At 35.1% G+C, this 9,283-nt stretch overlaps 1 non-coding gene across 1 annotated transcript; it reads left to right on the plus strand.

The window, feature by feature from the left end:
- Positions 1–8,191: 8,191 nt before the first annotated feature.
- On the plus strand, positions 8,192–8,298 carry LOC136215991 (small nucleolar RNA R71). The gene has a single exon (XR_010682991.1). It is a non-coding gene; the product is annotated as a small nucleolar RNA R71 (small nucleolar RNA).
- Positions 8,299–9,283: the final 985 nt, after the last annotated feature.

The raw sequence follows: 9,283 nt of genomic DNA on the forward strand, positions 1-9,283 counted from the left end.
TCTTCGAGGGCGTGCAAGTGAAGGGCTTGATCGGTTCCACTTCCTTGGGTTTCCTAGGAGGTTGTCAGGCTCGGGGGCGAACACTTTACTCAATCTTCTCGCTGTAACTTCGTAATAGGGATTCGATCGGCCACTACCATGATGCAAACTAAAACTGGAACAATGTCTAAACGCTACTGAGTTGTAATTAAACTATAAACAATATGTGTACCTCATCTTGTTTTGTACAGAATCTAATTTCTAACTCTCGAAATGTTTTTACTTAGAACTTCGACATAAGTTCTACGCTCTGATTTCTATATCTATATTATAACATTTCATTACACTTTTTCTCAACATCAACTCTTTATTTATAGATGTTGAAGGGTTGTGTTTGAAGTGATGTATTCGTTGGTTAAGAGTCGTGTCCGTTGTGAAAGGACGTCTTTATCCACTTGAACGAACGCGTTTCTTGGATTTTCAGCATGTGTTAAATGCTCTTGGTGAATTTCTGCACTTACTGAGGATAGTAATCCGCGGCCGTGAATGACGTAGCACTGAGCTGAGTGACGGACGAAGGGGAGAATTGGTTGTACCGCGCGTGTCGCGGCCGTGGGTCTGGGATCCTCTGTCGCGGCCCGGCAGGTTTCCTTTGTTCTTCGCTTTCATTCGTGTCTTCGACTTGGTGCTTTCGATTTACGTCGTCTTTGACTCCTTTTGAAGGGTTTTTCTTCTATTTTAGATCCTTTTTCGTTCCTATTTGGATTTTACCAAATATTCAAGTACCTTGCAAGAAAGAAAGATATTCGAAAGTAAAAGTAATCTAAACAGATATAAATAACACAAATTCGTAATAAAAATGATGTAAATGTTAATGATATTTTAGGTATATTTTGGGCTTAACAAATCTCCACACTTAATCTTTTGCTAGTCCCGAGCAAAATTTCACTGAATTTATTCCTTAACTAATCTCTTTATAAAAAATAAAACATATATCTTTGTGTTTACCTTTTAAATTAGTTAAGCCGAAAAGACTAACTTCACATGGCAAATTTATACGCAAAATATCAAACTAACTTAGTATAAATACGATATATCATTCGTCTTGTATTTCAATTTTTAAATTGAAGTATTCGGGACGATGTAAGCACGCATGTTATTGAGTTTTCCATCTCAAGGCATTTCAAAGCACCAAACTTCCTTTCCCAAACTTGAATTATTATATATGAGTATTTAGTTTAATTTATTTGCTTAGTTACGCCCGTGATAAGGGTGGTCTCGATCGTAACTTAATATGTAATTATTTTGTGTTCGCTTAAGAGGTACCGACCATGCCATGGGTGGACGCAATCGTTACTTTAAACTTTAAACACGCTTAATTTTTCTTATTTAAACGTTCCTTCCATACCTCGATTGTGATAAGGGTGGTCGCAATCGTGGCCAAAAGTACGATTTACTTATTAATTTCTTCCCTTTCATACCTCGATTGTGATAAGGTTGGTCTCAATCGTGGCCAAAAGTTAAGAATACGATTTATTGATTATAACTTGGGAAAAAGAAAATTAGCACATTCATCCTATATTGACTTAAAATTCAACATGTATTATGGCTATAGTTTCCTTAAAAACTTCAATTGGTGTTATTGTAAGACAAAATCAAAACCGAGCTAAAAATTGTTAGTTCAAATTAATGCCTATAAACCTAATTGAAAATTTAAAATAAGATTTATTATATCATGAATTTCATGATATGAAATAGAGATTAAAAATAAAGAATTTTTACTTAAATACATTCACTCGAGACAATTTTACTTAAAATCGTGTCGAAGATTTGTGAAAAATATATTTTGAAAAATATTACCCGTATAGAAATATTTATTTCTATCGATAATGATAACCTAAAAATAATCATAAAAATGATATTTCATAAAAAAAAAAATTGTTAAGCTTTTTCATTTGTTGCAATATATTAAAAAGTGTTGCAATATACGTTGCATTTGTATTTTGAAAAACAAGCGATGCATACATTCATTCATTCATTTGCATACATTCATTCATTCGTTTGCATAAAATGATATATGTATATATCTCCTCCCACACTTAAATTGGACCATGTCCTCATGGGGCAAAAATGGAGATAAAACACTAAAGATAAAACAAACGGAAATAAACGAAAGATATAGCAAAAACATTCATCATAAAATTAAAGTGAAATTAGAAATTGTACGAAACATAATAAATATAAAAATGTACGAAACTGAAATTGAAATAAGATAAGATAAAAATAAAAGATAAAACCTAAGCATGTGGCGGGGAATCCGGAGGTGTTGGTGAAGTTTCCACATTTCGGCGTCGGAAAAATGAAAGCATCCGATACCGAGTTGAACGATGCGCACGCCTCAAAGTATTGAGGTTGTCATTCATCACCATATTGTTCTCCACCAAATCATCAATTCTTAAATTCATTTGACGATTATTTGCATTGATTTGGTTCAAAATCCACCTTAAATCCACCGGATCATTATCTTGTGTTGCTTGGGCTTGTGGTGCAGCGTCGCCACCGTCCTCCGCTCCTTCTTCATTGGTACCTACATTATGAGAACTAGAAGCACCTCCACCCATAGTGCCACGAAGATGTGCAATACGGGTAGCATACGAAATAAAAACAAGAGGAGCCGCAGAAACCAATAAATGAGCCCGCTCAAGTGCCCCAATGTCCAAAACCGGAACATATCCATGGTAGGTGGACATATCAAAAGTAGCCAATTCATCCCGTGCCCCTAAAACAATAGCGGTGATCAAATTACCGAGAGGGACTTGAGTGGTGTGAGCCCTCGAAGCACGATACAAATTATCAAAAAGCATTCCAATGCTATCCACCCGCAAACCCTTGAACAAACAATCCCAGACAAACAAATCCCGGACTTGAATCTTGGAACTCTCAACACGACCAAAAAGTGAAAAGCTCAAATACTTGTGAAAGAAGAACACACAATTATCCTTAATTAACTTGCTCGAAGTGTTCTTAGAATCAAAAGAAGTTTGGTCAGACAGAGTTTGCCAAAAAGAGTTATTATCAAAATCCCGAGGCTTATCATAAAAGTCACTAGTAGGGAAACCAAACATGTTACCCATAGCCTCATAATCAAATGTATAGGTAATACCCTTATTCCGAAAAGAAATTTCTGTCCTCTTTTTGTTCATCGTCAAAGTAACCAAAAATTCAACCACATACTCTTGAATTTGTGGAAAACGCATAGAAGCAAAAGTTTCCCATCCCAAAGTTTCAATAAAAGCAGTAATTTGTGTAGTGAAGTTCAACTTCCTTACCGAATCAAAGTCAAGAAACTGCATATCCACGAACTTACGATTGGCGTTTGAAAAGTGCTTGAAACGTCCAACTTCTTCTTTAGAATGAATGTCGAAATAAGCCCCGCAACTAACCCTAAGGCGATTAGCCTCAGTGACAGCCGGCTTGTGTCCAACACGCTTTGCTCTAGGCATGGTTATGGTGTTTATGTGTTATGAATGTTAGGGTTTAGAGAAAAAGATGAAAAAGATGAAAAGAGAGAAAAGTTTGAGGTTGAAGATGAAGTATAAGTGTTGTGGATTCTTGAGGTTGAAAGGTGTAGGTGATTGAAAAGGGTAATGATGAAATTGGGAAGAGTAAAAGTAAGGTATTAGGAAGGGGTAAGAGTAGGTGATTGGTTAAATTTGGAGGTGATGTAAGGTTTGTGTAGGTAATAGGTATATATAGGGTTTGAATAACAAGGTAAATAGTTAGAGTAGGAATAGGAATTGGAATAGGTAGAGTTGAAATAGGAAGAGTAATTAGGTAGAGGGAGAATAGTAAAAGGTGTAAATAGAGGATGAATAGCAAGAAGAATAGGTATAGATTAAATAGAAAAGGAAAAGGTATAGGAAGAATGGAAAAATAGGTCGAAAACTGGACCTGGAGTGCCTGAATTACTCGTGTCGCGGTCGTGGATGTATATCCGCGGTCGCGGATCGCGTTTTTCAACCAACATATCCTCTGAAATTTAAGAAGAAAAATCTGAAGTTACCGAGAATCCAACATTCGCGGCCGCGAATCGCGCTGGGCAGCGAATCTTGTGTCTGAAATTTTCTGGAAATTTTCTGATGTTACCGTGGAAGCGCATCCGCGGTCGCGGATCACCTCGTGGCTACCCAAATTCAGCTTATTTACTTCATTTCGTGCATTTTCTTGATAAATTATATCCTGAACTTCTTGAAAAATGAAATCTGTACTTAAAACATAAATGAAAATCATTAAATGATAAGGAAAACCAAAGGTTTATCCTTATTAAAAAAAATAAATGAAAATGCTTTAATTAATGAATGTTAAAATTAGAAATATGAAAGGGTTGGAACTAAAATTAATTGAAACATTTATGTGCATTCATTAAGTTAAGTTAAATGAATCTTATGTTAGGAACTTGAAATTTAATTATTAATCAATTAATTAGTTAATGAAATGATTAAGTTTGCATTTAATTGATTCATTGGTCTAAATTTATGAAATTAAAATGTAACCATATAATCAAAAACAAAGTATAATGCAAAAGAGAAATTTTTAATTATTAACATATATTTACAAACAAACAAAACACAAGCTATGCTAAAAATTCGTCCCCTTCAATCGGGATTTTCTTAGCCCTATATCGTTCTATTTTCAACTGCACGAAGGCTTGTCGTTCGGGTGCAGAAAGAAAATTTTGTCCTGATCGAAAAACTCGCTTCACTAGACCTTCAAATTCTAAAAATTCATAGTCTAGCATCGGGAAAGATTCTGCATCACTCCAAGGAACAGAAATACTTCCCTTGGTCCCTAGAATTATTCCACATATAATATTCCCGAACCCAACCTTCTTAGCCTTGGATCTAGATGCGGCAACAAGACCCTCCATCAGAATTTTTGAAGAATCAACCACATTGCCTTGAAATATATCGCCAAGGACATAAAGATCAGATTCTTGGACGACACTACTGAACGTGCGACCGAACAGGCTGTGACTCAGAAACTTATGCAAATATAGTATAGAGTTGGAATAGAAAGACTTATTATAGGCAAGTTTTGGGTGGAAAGGCCAGATACCGGTGAGCATTCGCCAAATATCAGTAGACGTCATATCTCTTCCATGATGACGTTTGGTAGTATCCTTCAAGGGAAAACCAAACCAAGCATGCAATTCAGGATATCCAAAAGTGAAAGTTTTGCCATCCCGACGAAAACTGAGACGCACCCGACGTTTGTTAACAAAACGCACTGTACAGAAGAACTCTAATATCCAGTCTCCAATTATAGGAAACTTCATATCAACAAATCTGGTCCATCCTAATCGCTCCATGTAGCGACTCATATCATCTTTAATTCCCAACTGATCGTTAAGAAAGTCATCCATGTATAGCATTCCGACAAAGAATGTGTATCGGAGCCTCAAGAAGCGCCTTCCCTCATCGTGATTGAAGATGGGAAAGTTACATCCATAACGCTCTGATATATCCACATGTTTATTGCGTGAAGCAATAACTTTCTTAGATGAAGTGTTTGAGGAAGCCATGATTTTTGGAAAGAGTAAGGAAGAAAAGTTCTGAACTTAGTGTTTGGATTTTATGAATGGTAAGAAAATCAGAGATAGTTCTGATAGAGATGAAAAAGAAAGTGATAGAAAACTGGACCTCTAGTACCTATATATAAGATCCTATGACGAAAAGAGATGTTGTTTCGAAGTAAAAAGGCATGAAACAAACCTTTTAGAAATGAGAAAAACTTAGTGTTTCATTCTGAATAGTTACAACTGCTGAGAAAAGGTTCAATCTGGGCAAAATTTCCCCCGTGTCGCGACCGAGGATGCTGACCCGCGGTCGCGACACGCTGATTTCCCTGCGAAAATCAGTTGTCAAAACTCCAAATTTCTGATCCTCTACCGAGAATCCTCATCCTCGGTAAGTTCAGAAATTATCCTTTCAATTTTTAATCAGAATTCTCAACTGAGAATCTGAAATCCTCTACAAGTCCAGAAATTTTCCTGACTTCTAGCCATGCCTAAATTCTCAACTGAGAATTTGAAATTCTCTATAAGTTCAGAAATTTCTTACCTCCTTAAGAATTCTATATATGTGAATCCTCAACTGAGAATTTCAAATTCTCAACTGAGAATCACTGAATTTCTTCTAATTCTCATGAAATTCCTAAAAATTAATTAAAATCATGACTTGAATATATTTTTTATATATCTAAAATTCTAATAAAATGATATAATCTAAAACAAAACAAAAATAAAAATAAAAATAATAAAAGAAAAATGAAATGATTTAAATGTCAGGAAATCTTGTTACGAAACTAGTTCCTATTTCGGAAATATTTTCGTAATAGATTTTGTTAAGTTCCCTACTAGCCCAATATTCTTTGTTGTACCTCAAATGGTTTGGTAACTCTTTAAGTTCTAATTTAGGTGGAATTACGACTGAAGGCGGAACTGGTCCATCTTCTCGAATCAAAGGCTCTGGGTCCTTATCTTCTAATTCTTCACCCATTATAGGTTCTATTATTTCTTCTCTTTGAACAATGTCATTAACACATTCTTCAACTAAATCAAGTTTCATACAAGCGAAATCCTCCATAGGATATTTCATCGCTTGATTCATATCGAACTCGATCTTATCGTCACCTATTCGTAAAACTACTTTTCCTTCCGACACATCAACTAGAGCACGTCCCGTGTTCATGAATGGTCTACCAAAGATTAGCGGACAATTAGTATCATAAGCAAAATCTAAGATAACAAAATCAGTAGGAAAAATAAATTTGTCAACTTTTACCAAAACGTCTTCAATTATACCATATGGTCTTTTAGTGGATTGATCCGCTAATTGCAAAACCATATTGGTACGCTTGATGTCTTCTTCTAATCCTAATTTTTCAAAAATAGACAATGGCATCAAGTTTATACTAGCTCCTAAATCACAAAGGCAACTTGGGAATTCCATATTTCCCAATGTACACGGAATGGTAAAGCATTCGAGATCTTTGAGTTTAGTAGGTAATTTGCTTGATACTATCGAACTACATTCTTCAGAAAGTGAAATGGATGAAATTCCTTCCCAACTAATCTTTTTTGAAATTAAATCTTTCAAGAATTTTCCATAATTAGGAATTTGCGTAATTGCATCCATGAATGTTAAATTTATATGCAAATTTTTAAGTTTGTCTAAAAATGATAACAATTGTTTATCATGGTCCTTATTTCGGACCCTGTGTGGAAAAGGTGGCTTTGGTACAAAGGGTTTCGGATTAGAGTCAATTGGTGTATCTTTTTGTTTTAACGTATCTTCTTTGGGTTTTGGTAAATCATTTCCAGGTAAAGTTGAATTTCCGGGCATTTCCGGACCTAAGTAGTTTTTCCCCGATCGAAGAGTGATAGCCTTAACATGCTCTTTCGGATTTTCTTCCGTTTGGCTGGGAAGACTTCCCTCTTTGCGGGATGGAATTGATTTAGCAAGTTGTCCAATTTGAACCTCCAAATTATGGATGCTATGATTGGTTTTTGATAAGCTGATCGAATTTATTTTCGATCCGTTTAAAACCATCGTCTTGATTACTTACCTTTCCATTCATAGCATCTATAAATTTGTCGATTTTAGAAGATAAAGTGCTAATCGTATCTCTTGTTTGATTTTGATAATTATTTATACGATATTGATTAGCATTTGCATTATTATTATTATTACCATCTTTCCAGTTAAAGTTAGGATGATTTCTCCATCCAGGATTATAAGTATTAGAATAAGGATTAGTAGTTTGGTTTTGTCCTTGGACAAAATTTACCTGTTCTATCTCATTCATACCTTCGTAGTCAATGTCTCTCTGGATCGGATCATTAGGATCGCATGGTGCCATAAATTTATCAATTTTGTGCGATAAGGCAGAAAATTGGGCTTGTAACATTGCTACAGGATCAAGATTCATTATACCTTTAACCGATGATGTACATGAGGATGATGGTTTCGCCGTTGGTATATGTCCACGCTCTGCGGGCCACATACTGCTGTTGATTGCCATTTCCTCCAAAAGTTCTCTTGCTTGGGCGGATGTCTTTTTCATAAATAACCCTCCAGACATAGCATCTAATGAACCTCTAGTCGTAGGATTTAATCCATTATAGAATGTCTGCATTAAAAGTGCATCTGGCAATTGGTGGTGTGGGCATAAACGTTGAAGTTCTTTAAAACGTTCCCAAGCTTCATAAAGAGTTTCATTATCATTTTGTGTGAAAGATGTCAACTCTTTGATGACTCTTGCGGCTTTTGCTAAGGGAAAATATTTTTGTAAAAATGCTTGGGCTAATTGGTCCCAAGTTTCAAATGTTGCAGCAGGCATAGAAGTTAACCAAATTTTTGCCTTATCCTTCAAAGTGAAAGGAAAGAGGCGAAGTTTGATTGCTTCGGCTGTTACATCAGTAATTTTAAAAGTGTCACAAATTTCTAAGAAATTTGTCAAATGTGCATTAGGGTTTTCGTTAAGCAATCCGTAAAACGTTACGTTGTTTTGCAACATATTAAGCAAAGCAGGCTTAATTTCAAATTGATTTGCGTTTATACGGGGTCTAACTACACTATTAGTTACACCGGCCATTCCTGGCCTAGCGTAATCCATAAGTGTCGGTGGATCGGCCATAATTTCTGGCTGGTCTACTTTTGTTTTTAAGGGTGTTTTGTCTTTGTTTTTGTTGTTTTTGTTGTTTTTCTTAAATGTTCTTTCAATTTCTGGATCAAAAGGATCTGGTGGCGTGCCCGAATTTCGTGAACTGCGCATCAACTTGAAATTGTAACACGAGCCAAACTACCTTCAAAACAAAATTGAAAGCAAATATGTTATAAAACTGAAAATAAATAAAATATAAAAGTTGTATAAAAATAATGTATAAACCTAGATTCGAAAATAAAATGCGAAAAATAAAAATTTTGTCAAAAATTTTGGCGTATCCCCGGCAACGGCACCAAAAACTTGTTGAGCGATTTCCGCAAGTTCACGGTTTCGCTTGTAGTAATAAAAATATCGATCCCACAGAGATATGTTTTTTAACGAAAAAATTATTTTTGAATCTTTAATTTCGAACTTGTTAGATTTATAAAATGTAAATAAAAAGTGAAAATTGGATTAATTGAATTTAGGAAATTTATTTGATTGAATTTGAAAACTTTGAGTATTTGAAAATGCTGGAATAAGATTATATATTTAGAATAAATCGATTGTTAGAAAGATCTTCTGATTTTAAGGATGA

Source organism: Euphorbia lathyris, chromosome 1, assembly GCF_963576675.1.
Source record: "Euphorbia lathyris chromosome 1, ddEupLath1.1, whole genome shotgun sequence".
NCBI lineage: Eukaryota > Viridiplantae > Streptophyta > Magnoliopsida > Malpighiales > Euphorbiaceae > Euphorbia > Euphorbia lathyris.